Genomic DNA, 15653 nt, shown 5'->3' on the forward strand with positions numbered 1-15653 from the left:
GAACAGAAAGTTTTAAGTGGTAGAAGGAAGTGTTTTTTAAGACATCATTGTACATGTATGGCTGCTTTCCTACATTTATGCCTGTCCTCAACATCTGTGAAGTGTCCTTCAAGATTAGACGAGGCTTGTTGGATCCCCTGGAATTACAAGCATTTGATAGCCACCATGTATGTGCTGGGAATTGAATCCTAATCCTTTGGGAAAAAGCAACTAGTGCTTTAACTGCTGAGCCATCTGTCCAGCCCAGGTAGAAGTAAGATTTCAAACCAGCCTACAATGAAACCGTTTCTCCTAACTTTGACTACAAAGCAGCTCCTGAGAATAAAAATACAATATTAAATAACTAAATAAAGGGCAGGAGAGATAAAGTCATTGGGTTTAGAACACTGGCTGTTCTTTCAGAGGATCAAATATCAATGGCTTGAAACCACATTGCAGCTCAATGCAATCTGTAATTGCCATCTCAGAGGACCAGAGACTCTCTTGTAGCTTCTTCAGGGCATTGCATCCATGTGGTCCACTGCATACATATAGTAAAAATACCTATAAGCATAAATAAAAAAATGAGATTGTAAGAAAAGTAAATAATTTACATCATGAACTAGACACTCTGGTATCCTTAACCAAAAGTGGTCATAAGTGAAACCTGAACTGTGATGGTGGTGTCAAGATGTCTGTACTCACTATCTTCTTCTTATTCTTCCTTTTATTTTTTTCAAGACAGGGTTTCTCTCTATAGCCCTGGCTGTCCTGGAACTCACTTTGTAGACCAGGCTGGCCTCAAACTCAGAAATCCGCCCGCCTCTGCCTCCTGAGTGCTGGGATTAAAGGCGTGCGCCACCACGCCCAGCTGTACTTGCTATTTTGACAGATGGAAGGCATGCAGGCAAGCACCCTATCATGAGAAGCTATTTAAACTTAAAGTTTGTATGATGCTGGGGTTAGATTTGTGTTTGGAAAACTACAGCCCTATAGAATTGATTAGAGAGTATCAAAAGTGAGGTGAGATTCTAGGTAAAATGATTGAGACAGATCTTAGTTATTGACATGGGAAAAATCTACTAGAAGTGAACTTAGCATGGATTTGTAGGGGTGAATAACTAGGATAATTAAGGGCACTAAGGGCATGTAAGAACCCAATTGAATCAGAAAACTGAAAATGTGTAGTTAAAGGATGATGGGCTTGGTGTCCTCAGACTGAATCTTAATCCTCACATTCCTGATGGCTGGGAATTCTGACTTTGTTTGAACCCTAATATACACATCATGGAAAGAGATAGCTAACTCCCACAAGTGTTATATGGTTCCATGTGGGGAGCATGGCATGGACATGCCCCTCCCCATACAAGCTAGTAAACAAATAAATATAATTTAAGAATTAAAATATATCTACATTCATGTAAGGAAAGCTACTCATCCCTTCAAAGTTGCCAAAGATCCTGCCTCAGTTTCCTTCCTCAGTGCTGAAGTCAAAGGTGTGTTCCAATTCTCCTCAACTCTTGTCTTACAATTCAGTTTGTTGACCATTTATCTCAGTTCAAGGCACCCAATTTCTGAAATATGGATACCATCCAAAGAAATTCAGTTTATCTGCTCTTTATGTGATATTGAAGATTAGAACACTCCTACTAAAGACTATGTACTTGTATCTGTTTACATTGACATAGGTAGTATAAATGTATCTCTTTATCTAGTGAAATACTGTTTAGATGTACTTGGAATCTTGATAATTCAAATCAATGAAATATTACAAAATATTATATGACAAAACATTTCAATATTAGTTTTGAAGCTGAATAATAATATTTGAGAACTCAGAAGAACAGTGAGCCCAGCATTTCAGGGTCATTGGTGCAACCTAGTATTTCAACATACTGATTTATTTATTTGCTTATTTATTTTTATGAAGCAAGGCATCATGCACGAAATTCAAGCTGACTTCAAACTCTCTATGTAGTCAAAGATGTTCACGAACATATCAGTGGTTTTGTTTAGGTGGTTGGTAGTATGTTGTGTTGTGTTGCATTTTGTTTCTCATGAGGACGAGCTCTCTTGCTGTACTTACTCCATGCTAGCAGATAACTTGTCATCGCCTTGGCTTAGCTTCTCAAGTGCTAGGATTATAGCTGCTTACTCAGTGTATGCTACTTTAAGAGCTTGATACAATTCTAAGGAAGCTCTGGACCTAATGAGCTTCAAATCCAGCTTTAATTCTTTTTTTCACAAAATGCAGATTTTTATGTTAAGAGAACAAAAGATCTGTGTATGAAAAAAATGAAGCCACCAAGACCTGAAAGTATAAGGAAAATTATTTCCTAGCTAATAAAGTCTACACCACTGCTAACATAAATACTATGACCTGCCCTAAAGGGTCACCAAATGCCACAGTTGACTTATAGGTAGTTGGTCAGCTAAGGAGGTCTGGATATACAATGGACATCCCAGATGAGGGATCTTCTGGGTCTGAACTCTTACCTTTGTGGGATGAAACTTGTGCCAGTTAGTATTTCCAGAGATTCATTAAATTATAGACAACCAACCAGCTTGTGCCAAGAGAACAGATGGTGTGAGAGAAATCATATTTACTGTTTTAAGCATATGCAGACAAACTGTGTTTCAGGGGTTGGGAATATAGTTCATTTGGTAGAGTGCTTGTCTAGCATGCTGGAAACACTGGGATCCATTCCTAGAACTACATGAAACAGGTGTGATGATGCATGGCTATAATCTCAGTAACTGACAGATGGAAGACAGGGGGAGGGGTTGTAAATATAATCTCATCCTGGAATATATAACAATTTATAGGTCAATCTGGAAGACATTAGACACAAGTATCAACAGATATTCAAGAAAGACATAGAGGCAGAGGAAAGAGAGGGAGAAGACTAATGTTTTTTTTTCCCATAATCATTCTGGTCACCCATCATATCATCACAACACATATATTCAGCTACAGTTGTTGAGATTTGGCAACCAAAACCCTTCTACTGCTAAATCCAATGCCAGGCCAGCCATGACGAGTCATTGCTATAATCCTAGCACTCTACAGGCTGAGGAGAAAATATTTTGACAACTAGGTTAAGTTTAGGATACATAGCTGAAAAGTGTTTAAAAGAAAGAGAAGCTTGGTGGAGCACTTGGGAGGCAAAGGGAGGAGGATCAATGTGAGTTTGAGGCCAGTCTGGTCTACAGAGTAATTTCCAGGACAATCAAAGCTATATAAAGTAACTCTGTTTAAAAAATATATAAAATTAAAAAAAAGTCAAAGTGATGGATGCAGGAGAGAAATGTATGGATTTGTAGAACTCTGTCTCAGAATTTGTCTGTAATCCCAGTGCCTGAGACACAAAGACTAAGTTCAAGGTCAGTCTGGACTAAGTGGTTAAAGCAGTTCCTGTCAGTTTGGGTTACAAAGATATTTCAAACTATATCTGTGAAAGATAAGGTATGTTTAAAAAAGATAATAGTGAGTCAGTGCTTAGACTTAGCAGGTAAAAATGCTTTCTATACATGTACAAGCCAGAGGACCTGAGTTTGATCTCTGATGTGTCCATAAAAGTGAAGGAGAAATCAACTCTTGCAAATCTGTCCCCGACACACTCATGTACCCTGGTGACTGTGATAGTGCTGGAGTTGTGTGTGTGTGATAGCAGGGGAGCTAGAAAAACCTTCCTGCCTCAGTTTCCCCAACTACTGGTGCTAGATGCAAGCATTGGGAAACATTTGACTTAAAATTATTGTACTCCAGAATCTTGAAAACAGTCAATCAAAACAGGAAAATCTCTGGCACACAATGGATATTTCTCATATCTATCAGTTCCTTGAAATTTTCAGGATTTCTGCAGAATTTAATGCTTCTAACTGCTTCTAACAGGTGCCAATTGTTCTCTTTGGAAGACCTATCTCTTAAGGCCTTCTTCCTTCATAAGATCTGTCCTGAGCCAGTAATCTTAATTTCCTCCCTGTGCTTCAATAATGGAACTTGAATAAAGCCAAATACACTGTCCAGAGTTACGTGATCTGTGACAGCAGTGATACGGAGGAGGGAAGGGGAGCCAGCTATATAATACAAGTAGGACATACCAGGTGTGTGGAAACAGTATGGAGCATCCCACTGGACTTTCAAGTAAAAGAATGATGTAAAGAAGAGATGCCTTGCAGGTGACCAAGCCTCTGCTGAGAAATGTCATGAGTGTAATGCAGACTGATCTCCTTATGGCAAGGCCCAAGGAGTTAGGTCCCTACATGGCAAGGAGCTATGGGGATAGTCATACAGAATCTCCTGGTCTTTCCTGAGGGAATGCTTGGGTCACTTTTGCCTTGCATTTGCATTCTTGACTTTGCTATTGGACATCTTTACTTTAGCTTTGCCTGTGATGAATGTGTTCCCAGAGCCAGAATAAGGAAGTTAGGATTGTGATTTTTTTTTTCTTGTTCGTCTGTGAAGATTGTGAGAATAGAATAGCTCACTACTCCTCTGTTAATAATGGTGATGTGGTTGAGTTAACACAAGGCCTCTGTTTGTGCACATCAGTTAACGTCCAAATGTTCTTTTCCAATGCAGTGGCTGCAAATTCAGTCACTGCAAGATGGTGCTAGAAACTCCCATGTACCTGGACTTAAGAATGGAATCATACATTCTAGAGAAGCAATGGGCCCAGGCTCACAGGATGAATGGCAAGATCAGGAACGAACCACAAGAAGAAGATTCTGTTGAGAAGCTAGGCTGGCTTGACTCCTCTCTGACATATACAGCAGCATACATTGAAGGAATTAGGATGGTATGCACAACGGAAAAAGAGTAAGATGTCAGGCCTTCCCTGTGAGGAGCTCATGAGGAGAACAGACCCACATTGTAAGACCAAGGCTCGTAGGAACACAATTAGGACATGGCTCAATGCTTATTCTGCTTCCTGGTGCAAACACTGCTTCATGCCCCTGGAGGGATGGAAATTGCTCTCATGGGTTTGTTTCGCAGGACTCGATGTCTGGTACCTGCTGACCACAAAGCCGGGACCTTACAGAAGGAGGTGCAAAGGACACGTGCTGGGGTTGCTGAACCTCAAAGAACAGTATGGACTTAGATGCTTGCTGAACTTATTGCTTTTGCTTCAAAGAAAAATACTGTAATAAAGTTGATGACTTTGTTCATTCTGGATATTTAAAAAAATAGGGCTAAAATAGGTTAAAAACAGTCTGTGAAAAGATCATATATTTCTTGTTATCATTAAGTCTGCTTTCAGGATTGCTAGTGGTTAAGCTATTATGCAATCATAGACTCAAAAAGGTGTGTCCCCCCTTTTTCCCCAATAAACACCAGCTCTCCTGATCCACCCTCAGATAATGTCAGTCCTTTCCCTCACCAACTCCACACCTCTTCTTTGGGACCCGAACTCAGCTGAAGCCAGACTCCAGCAGAAACCTTTCAGACAATTCCATATGTGGAGAGATGAAACCAGCACCAAGTGTAAGATTAAAAACCACTAAGGAAAAAAACCTAATAGATTTGAACACAGACAAAAAAATCTAAATAAGATGTCTCTACATTAAAAGCAGAAGTAAGGGGCCCGTGAGAGGGCAAAACTGATCACACATGCTTAGGAGGTTGCTATGACAACTGAGATAAAAGACATGAAATATTCACCAGGGTATAAAAGGGCTGTATTTGTATTAGGAATCATAACTATGTAAGTGTGGAGAAGAAAGTCATAGGGAGAGCCAAGACAGTGTAAAGTTAATCAGAGATTTCTCCAAAAAACGGGGGAGTTGGAGGAAGACTGCGAATGTGGGAAGCATGCCAAGAAGTAGAGACACTGAAACACTAGAACAAAAGACAAAGGAGAGTGGACCTCCCACTGGGGAGAGACATTTCTGTAAGAGCTCTAGGTTCCATGAGGCCTTTTGTTGGCTCTGTCTGGTTAAGTCTAGAAGCTTCCAGAAGAAATTGGTTTGAATAATGATGAAAGACCACACCTCCCTCAGACCCGTTCTGGGCCCTGCTTCTGCCCCGTAGAGGGTAGGCTGCTCCTGTGTGAGTTGTGTGAGAACAGTAAAGCACAGAGATATAAATTAGTTTTCTTTCTTGGGCCACACAGCAGAGCTGGGCTGACGCCTAGATTCCCCAGTGCGCACTCCAAACCAAACTGCAAAGCACATACAAACTGCTCAGTGTTTGTATGATTCCTATCAGTGTGACTCCTGGATTATAAATTCACTCTTGAAGGAGGACTCCATCAGGGTAATAGCTGGATTATGTTCAGCATAGTGTACCATGCAAAAGAAAGGGTATCAAAAGCTTTTGGGTGGTGACAATGACTTCAATGTCAACAATGAACCTGTCCCCCCACAAACAATGAATGTGTAACAACTGGTGGCCTGTTTTGCCCTTTCTGTATATTTCTAGAAAGAACTGAACCCTGTTGCCTTCTCAACTCTCTTTAGAGACATGATAAATTGATTATTTACCTAGCTTAGGGAGGGGAGAAGACTAAACAAATGTTCAGGCTTTCCCCATCCATCTAGTTTTGGGGGTTGGGACTCCTTTCCTTCTTAGGAAACATTGCCTTCTCATCCCTGCCTACCTGATGAAGCTCCCTTTGTAATCGAAGAAAAAAGTGGCCTTGTGATGCTGATGATCAAGGGAAAGAGTTTACTTAGAAGGGCCTGAGGAGAATGTGATGAACGATGAACGGGTTTGTTCCAGAAGGCCTGGCTGCACCACGCCAGGTCTGCTCCCCAGTGGTGGACACTGGCCAGCAAGGACAGGATGTTCTGGCTCTTTTCCCTCACCCTTTCTTCCAAGGTCTGTACTTCTGTGAGCTTATCTGGATGGGATAGGAAATGTTGGAGTTAAAGCCTGGGCCAGGAAATAGTTCTTCCTGCTGCCAGGACACTCATTTGGTCCCTCTGTGCTGGATAGTTTTATGTCAACTTGACACAAGCCAGAATCATTTGGCAAAAGGGAAGCAGCACATGTCACTTCTTCCTCATTGGGTTATGGCTTGAACCTGATGTTGTCACAGGCTCATGTGTGGAACACAGGGTCCCCGGCTGGTGTCACTGTCACAGGCTCATGTGTGGGACACAGGGTCCCCGGCTGGTGTCACTGTCACAGGCTCATGTGTGGAACACAGGGTCCCCGGCTGGTGTCACTGTTTTGGGAGGTTGTGGAACCTTTAGGAAGGGAGGGGCTGGCTGGTGGAGCAGGGCCGTTTAGAATCGGACCTCTGGAGATTATGACCCTGCTTCCCTCCTGTTCTGAGTGCTGATCCAACGGCCCTGTGAGAAGCTCTGACCCAATTGCCTGGTATCTGAGTCAGTAAACCCAGTATGTTTTCCTGGCCACTGAAGGGCTTCTGCCCTCCCAAATCCTGAGGCAAAGCTAGCTCCTCCCTTAGCTCTTTGGGTCAGGTGTCTGCGCACAGTGATATAAAATAACAAGCACATTAAAGCAGTTGTCACTTTTTTTCTGCATTCTATGAGCACACATTAAAAACACAACTAGTAGTACAATTAAATAAACATGCAAACCCAAGCCTGTACATGCATATAGTCTGTTTTCTCTATTGCACAATGCTACCCCTAATTAGCTATAATAGACTGCTCATAGTACCAGAAGTCTATAGTTTAGAAAAAAAATCCTAACAGTCATGAAATGCCATAAAATAGCTAACCTGTTTGCAGTTTTCCATGTGTTTCTTTAAACCCTCTATAGTCTTCCTCCCCACTGCCTGGCAGGTAGGATAGGACACACTGCCTTTATCCATGATTTTTAAGTACCGCTTTTCCTCCATACTGCCTAAAATGGAAAAAATGGGACACTGTAATCTGCAGCATTCTTCAGAAACAGACAGCTTAAGTCCACAATTGAGGAAAATACTGCAAGTGGTTTGTCTTGGTAGGTGACAGTGAATACACTCTTGCAGTACATGGCTTCCAAACATAACTTGTTTCCATTCACTGTAGAGTTTCAGAAACTTCTGCCCATTTCCCCTTGGGGGGGAAAAAAACCCCATCTGCGACTCACTCCCAAGTCCAGGGGAGTGAATCAGAACTGGGGGCAAATTTCCAGATCACGATGTAAGAAAAAGATACTGAGATACGCAAAATTGCTGTCTAAGTTTTTTTTGTTTGTTTGTTTGTTTGTGCCTGAGATCATGCTAAATGTTTTTATGTCATTTAAATTTCATCAATGGAATACTTCTTGTCTACATACAAGGAAACCAAGGGTTGTACAAGGGACAGAACTAGACAGCTCGGAAGGCATACAGTGCCAAAACTTAAGACTCTGTGACCTCCACACCAGCAGCAGCTGCTGCTTCCAGGAACCGCAGGCGAGGCTTGGTGGCAGATGCCTGCCCATCAAGAATGAAGTGCTGGGTTCAATTTCTCACAGATACAGAGAGAGAAGGGAGGTAAGAAAGAGGGAGAAATAGGTGACAGCCTCATCCGGCACATCACCGCTCACAGAGATAACACGGGTATTCAGAGAGATGAGTACCTGCTGCATAGGACCCTGCGAGCCTGGGGTTTGGGGTGAGGGTGAGCTTTAGGCCGCTGCTTCCTCCCTACATAAGATGGAAACTTAGAAATCCCTCAAATCCCGTCTCCTTCTCTTCAGCGCACTAGGCCCCACTCCCTCAACCCCCGACCTTCTTTTCACACAGGACTGACTGAAAAGGTACAAGAAAGTGGGTGAAGGTCACACCCCTCACTCAAATTCTAGGCACTCCAAAGCCAATCAAGCCTACAAAACAAAGGCTTTCTCCCTCCAGCCTTAAAGGGTGAATCTCAGTCTTCCATGGAAGGACAGACAGCGCAGGACCCTACCCTTCAGCTTGTGCTTCTTTCAAGGAAGCTCGTGATAGTCTTCATCTTCTCCCTGCTTGACTTTCCTCTTTCCTTTGGTCTTCTCCTTTCCCACTTCACCTGAGCCTGACATTCTGCACAACAACAAAGAAGTCTGTAAATGGCCCACTTGGGCTTGCCTTCAAAATCTCATCACAATACCACAGGGCATGGGTCACCACAAAATGCACCCTCAGAACAGCTTGGAGAAACTAGGTGTGAATTGTTTTCAACCCATGGAGTCTCTCTCTTCCCTGTAGATTGTCTTCCCTCAGAAACCATCATTTCTTCCTTACGCTTAAACATGTCTCTTGACTGTGATTTGGGTCTACAGAAGCAGAACTCAACAAAGACAGTTATAAATCAATCACTGACTGTGACCCTCTGACATACATTGCCACGATAACCCATTACCTAGCCCCCACTTCCTCAAAATCAGAGGAAAACATAGAAGTAAGAAATAGAAGGTCAAATTCCATGGAGAAGAAGGCTGCTACTATGTAAGAATGGTAGAACTGACAAAGGGAGAGTCACGAAGATAACAATGTATGACAGCCTGACTCCTTCACATCTTCGTAATCAAGTTAGTCGTAGCATAGCTCCCACACTCTGGAGGCCAATGCAGGTCATAATACATCTGACGCTAGTGTGAACCAGACACTGAGTGTGAAGCCAGCCTGGGCCACATGGTGAAAGGCCTGTGTCAAACAAACTCTCATCTAATCACTATTGATAAACAACCACACCACACCAAAACATCAAGCACACTAGATACACTCTCCCGTCTCAGAGCTGAGACTCTGAAGTGGATACCTTCAACCCGTGAAGTGGCAGCAGGCTTGATTCTTCTCATCTTCATCCAGTAGGCAGATTTTCGGAAGGTTGCTGGGAAGTTCATATGAGGAGCCAGATGACCAGCCACTCAGGAAGACCTCATGAGGGATAGTGTACTGGAAGGTATTATCCTTTATGGAGCACTGGGCCCTGTTACTGACACAATACAAAGTCATGGGCCACACAGGAGAAGCTGGAGACATTTCCTATTAATTTTTCTCACATTGTAAAAACACAACCAAGTTAATAACTTGTGCAAAACTATGAATACTGGTTTTTGTTTTGTTTACAAAAAGCAAAAAATAAAATAAAAAGAAACCACATACAAAGAAATAGAACACGGGTTAAAACATACTAACAATTACAAGTCAATTCAACACAGTGTATACAATTCTTCTTACACCCAGGGCAGTCAGAGCAAGCAGGCTGCACAGCTGGTCCCTCTGCAGCCCAGGCCTTCCCAGACTGCTCTGAGAAAAGAGAGTAGGCAAAGTGATAGGGCTCCTTGGAAGTATGACCACATGTGTCCCATCTGTCCTGTCTCTCTGATAGAAGGACCATAATCAAAAGGCCTTCAACACAAAGAAAAAGTATAGTCTGTGGATTCTGGTCTGACCCATGTCCCTCCCCCTCCTGTTCCTATTCCTCCTCCCTCTCCTCCTCCTCCCCTTCCTCCAGTCTCTCTTCCCAACACTGATAAGGGGCCTTGCTCTACTCACTCAATACAACCTTTAACTTTCATAGTTTAGGAACAATGCAATCTTGTTTTAGTGAAGGGACCAGAGAATCCCAGGGAAATAACTAGCTCACCAAACCAAGGAGTGTACAGAGAGGGACCCATGGCTCCAGAAACATATGTAGCAGAGGATGGCCTTGTCTGACATCAATGGGAGGGGAGGACCTTGGTCCTGTGGATGTTTGATGCCCCTGTGTAGGGGGATGTTGGGGCAGTGGGGTGGGAGAGGGTGGGTGGGTGAGCACTCTCATATAGGCAAAAGGGAGGGGGGAGAGGGCGATGTGGGATGTGGGTTTGTGGAGGGGTAACTGGGAAGTGAGATATCATTAGAGATGTAAACAAATTGGATGATTAATAGAAAAAGTAATTCTGGGGGGTTTCCTTCACCCCTTTTGCTCCCAAATAATGGCAGGGTGATTCTATAACCATTCTAGCCCATTTTAGCTCCTGAATAAACAACATGGAGACCTAATAAATTTATTAACAAGCTGCAAGCCCTATAACTGGGTGGATACTCATGTATTCTAACCCTATTATGCTAGCTTGGCTACTTCCCAGGCACGTGATCCTTTACCTGCAATCTGAATTTGAATCTTGCTCAGACTTGCTCTGTTCCACATGTGTCCTCATGGCGACTCTTCCTGGTCTCCCCATACCTCTCCTCTCTCTGTGTCCATCTGTCTGTCCTTCTGTCAGTTCGTCTGTGTCCATGTGTGTGTTCTCTCTCTGTCTCTTTCATCTCCCAGGGATGCCCAAATGGGACTGGAAGTCCTGCCCAGTTATTGGCTGATCAGCACTTTATTAAACAATCACAGGTGATGGAAAACAATTTTTACACGACATTGAGATGCAATCGGAGGTGCAGTCGGAGATGCAGTCAGATCTCAGGGCATAGAAATCAGCATCTGAATACACAATGTACAAAACCATCTTTCTAACAGCTGGATTTAGACTTCTTCTTCTTCTTCTTTTCTAACTTATTCACTTTATGTTCTGCTCACTGCCCTCCTCCTCCTGGTCACCCTCTCCCACAACCCTTCTCCCATCCCCCCTCTCCTCTTCTAAATCACGCTGTTCATTGAGAAAAATTACTGAGCCAGAAAGTCATGGTACACATCTTTAATTCCAGCACTTGAAAAGCAGAGGCAGGTGATTCTGTGAGTTTGAGGCCAGCCTGGTCTACATAGTGAGTTCCAGGACAGCCAGGGCGACACACAGAAACCCTCTCTGGAAAACAAAGCAAGCAAACAAATACAAACAAAACAAAAAGAAAGGAAAATTACTGAGAAAATACAGAGTCTCCACATCCTTCTAGGCCAGCAGTTCTAGTAGTGTGACCTGAGTACCTGAGTCCGATCCCCAGTACCCACACGGAAAAAGGAAAGAACCACCTCCTGGAGGTTGAGCTCTGGCATCCTCGCAAGGTGGTAAATGACCACCACCTACTTACATGAACAAAAATGCCAGCAAAGCTTCTAGACTTTTATTTTGAATCTGAATGCTTTGCCTGCAGTTGTGCATATGCCAATGTATGCATAGTATCTGCATAGTCAGAAAAGGAGTTGCAGATGGCGGTCAGCCTCCATGTGGTGCTAGGACTAGAAGCCAGGTCCTCTGCCAAGAGCAACGAGTGTTCTTAACTGCTCAGTCATCTCTCCAGCAGCCCTCCTGCACATTTAAAACAATAAATCAGATGGAGAGGGAGGAGGACAACCACGTCAGTCTTTGGCCCCTACACATATGCACACATGTATACACATAGACATCAAACACACCCACAAAAACACATTTGGAAAAAATACAAATTTGTTTTAAAAAAAAAAACACATTTGGTGATAGACATGATTACTCAAAGAAAAGCATAACTATACGCATCTTAAACGATTAAAGACAAATGTCTTAAAACAAAACTAAATTAGAGGCTAGCTTCAGAAAATTAGCATTTTATAACAGAGGGAAGAGTGACCCAAAGGGTCATGGATGCCCAAGAGAAACCAAGAAGACAGCGGGTCACGTAACACTGTTTTAAAATATTTTTTAAAGCTTTATTTTATTTATGTGTATGAGTACACCGTAGCTGTCTTCCCTCCAGAAGAGGGCGTCGGGTTCTATTACAGATGGTTGTGAGCCACCGTGAGGATGCTGGGGATTGCACCCAGGGTCTCTGGAAGAGCAGAGCCATCTCTCCAGTCTGTTTGAAATCTATTTTATTTTTTTCTTTTCTTTTGTTTTTTCGAGACAGGGTTTCTCTGTGTAGCCCTGGCTGTACTGGAACTCACTCTGTAGACCAGGCTGGCCTCGAATTCAATAATCCACCTGCCTCCAAAGTGCTGGGATTAAAGGCGTGTACCACCACTGCCTGACCCGTTTGAAATCTTAAAGGGAAAGATTTGTCAATTCAGATTTCTAGCTTCAGTGAAAAGTTCCTACAATAATATTTCTTTAGAAGAAGAAAACTTAAGATTTTATTTTCAGAAGAGTTTGGTTATGGCCAGGAAACAGACTAAGTGCGTATTTTATATATCAAAGCAGACCTGGCCTCCATAATCACCCAGCATCCCTCAGTCCCTACCCAGTATACCCTGACCTCAACCCTGAACTTTCCAGTCGAGGGGCTGGGTTACCCTTTCCACCGATGCTCTTCCTCATATAATCCAGACATTTTTGGTCTCCCTACTCTCTTGTTCAAGAGCTTTCTTTTTCTCTCTACCCCATCCCCCTTCCCTTGGCGACTTCCCAGGCCTCTGTCTTTGGAGCCAATAAACCTGTATTTAATATCATTGAATCTGCTTGAATGGGCTCAGTTCACCATCGGATAAATAACTTATCAAGTAGATCTGTAAGAATGTAGCAGAAGATGGCCTAGTCGGTCATCATTGGGAAGAGAGGCCCCTTGGTCTTGCAAACTTTATATGACCCAGCACAGGGGAATGCCAGGGCCAAGAAGTGAGAGTGGGTGGGTAGGGGAGCAGGAGCAGGGGCAGGGGGAGGGTATAGGGAACTTTCGGGATAGCATTTGAAATGTAAATAAAGAAAATATCTAATAAAAAACATAAAAAAATAAATGTTTTACTTAATCTAAAAAAAAAATGTGTGAGAAATCACCAAGCAGAAGACAAGGCTATGGGAGGGAGACTTGGGTTTGAAGAATGGATAAACAGAGGCGGCTACTGGAGGTGGAAAGGTTTAAGCTGGTTCCAGGTGGGGACACAGGAGGAGGAACAGAATTCACTGAGCCTAAGGGTGTATGGAAATGCCATATGGAAGTCAACTATTTTGTAAACTCAGTTTTATTCCTTTCTCTATTTTTCATGTGTGACCCCATGTGTTGTATACATGTTTTGGGGGTTTTTGCACGTATGTGGGTACACATGTGTACATGCATATGGAGGCCCAAGCTTGATGTCAGAAATAGTCCTCAATTGCTTTTTCACCTCATTCATTGGAGACAGGGTCTCTCAATCAAACCCAGAGCTAGTTGGTATGGCTATTCTTGCTAGCCAGCTTGCTCTGGAAATTCTGTCTCCTCTGCCTTCTGAGGCTGGAATTACAGGTGGGCCACCAAACTCATCCAACCTTTCTATGGGTTTCTGGGGATCCAAATTCCAGTCCTCACATTTGCACTGAAAGCACTTTAACCACGGAGTCATCTTTTGTAACCACACCTGGTCTTTTGTAAGCTAATTGCGAGAGTTTATACTTAAGAGTTTGGAGAATCAAGGGATGGCATACCTATGAGGAATCTTCTAGATTAGCCAAGATGTGCCTATGAAGGATTGCATTGATTAGGTTAATCGAAGTGGGAAAAACCACCCTAAAGTTGGCAATGTGTGGCAGGGTCAGGCTTCCTGAGAGGAAGCCCCACAATGCCACTGTGTGAAGCTGTGAAAGTAAAGACATGGAGACCATAGGATTTCCAGAGAGGAGAGCAAGCTGGAGGTAGAGAGTGGGCTTGCTTGAGTTAGAGGATGTGTACTACAGATGGCAAAGCTGGAGGAAGAAGTCACTCAAGCCCCCTGGGCCCCAGATAATTCCATAGTGAGCCCAAGATGCTTGACACAGAGACAGGCTTTGGTGTTTGCTGGATCTGTCCTGTTGTGGTCTGATCACTACTGTGCTCAGGTTCTTCTCTTTGGCCTGGGAGTCTTTACTTTGTGTACCTCATGCTTCAAGGATAGGACTTGTTTTTAATCATGCTGAAGCTCAGAGTTAGGACATTCCCTGAAATGTCACAAGAGACAAAAGTTTCAGAACTGTTAGACTCCAGACCCTTGAGGTTCTATTGCATATATTTCTGTGTTAGGAGGTAGCATGAACCTATGAAGACAAATAGTAGAAGAGTGAGAATGAAGACTGATGTGTTTGGGGGGCCAGCAAGATGGCTCAGCAGGTAAAGCTGCCTACTATCAAACATGACTCCCTGAATTTGATTTTTCAGGTCCACATGGTAGTGATAACTGACTCCTGAAAGTTGTCTTCTGATCTCCACACATGTACCTTGGTACCCAAACATGCACATAACATGTACAAAAAATGTGATAAAAACATGTGATAAAAAAATATGCTTGGTGTGTTTCAGTCAAGTTGACAAGGGGTAGAGTTTTGATCATTAAAACTGTCAAATGACAGGATCTAGAATCACAAAAGGGACTACATGTGATGGATTATCCAGATTAGATCAGCCTCTGCGCATGCCTGTGAGTGGTTATCTTGGCTTCATTAACTGAGCTAGGAAGATCCACCCTAGAAGTGGACATTATTTCCTGTGTCCTAGACTACATAAAAAGGAAAAAGTTAATTGTGTGGAGATAAAGTTTGTTCTCTCCTTCCACCATATGGATCCTAGGAACTGAACTCATGTCTTTAGGCTTGGCCTTTACCCACTGGGCCATCTTGACAGTTCAAGCATAGATGAATTAAATAGAGGGTTTAAGGGAGAAGGAAGGGGCAACAGACAGACAGATATATAAGCTCTTAACTATTATCCCTGAACTTATGAGGATGAGACAGGAGAACTACCTCAAGTTCAAGTCTATCCTGAGCTACAGAGTACAACCCTGCTTGGGGGCAGGGAAGAAGAAGAAGAAAGAAGGAGGAGGAGGAGGGGGAGGGGGAGGGGGAAGAAGGGGAAGAAGAAGAAGAAGAAAAAGAAGGAGGAAGAGGAAGGAGGAGAAAGAGGAAGAAAGAAGAAGAGAAAGAAGAGAGAGAGAGAGAGAGAGAGAGAGAGAGAGAGAGA

The sequence above is a fragment of the Mus pahari genome, chromosome 9 (assembly GCF_900095145.1).
Source record: "Mus pahari chromosome 9, PAHARI_EIJ_v1.1, whole genome shotgun sequence".
NCBI classification, from domain to species: domain Eukaryota; kingdom Metazoa; phylum Chordata; class Mammalia; order Rodentia; family Muridae; genus Mus; species Mus pahari.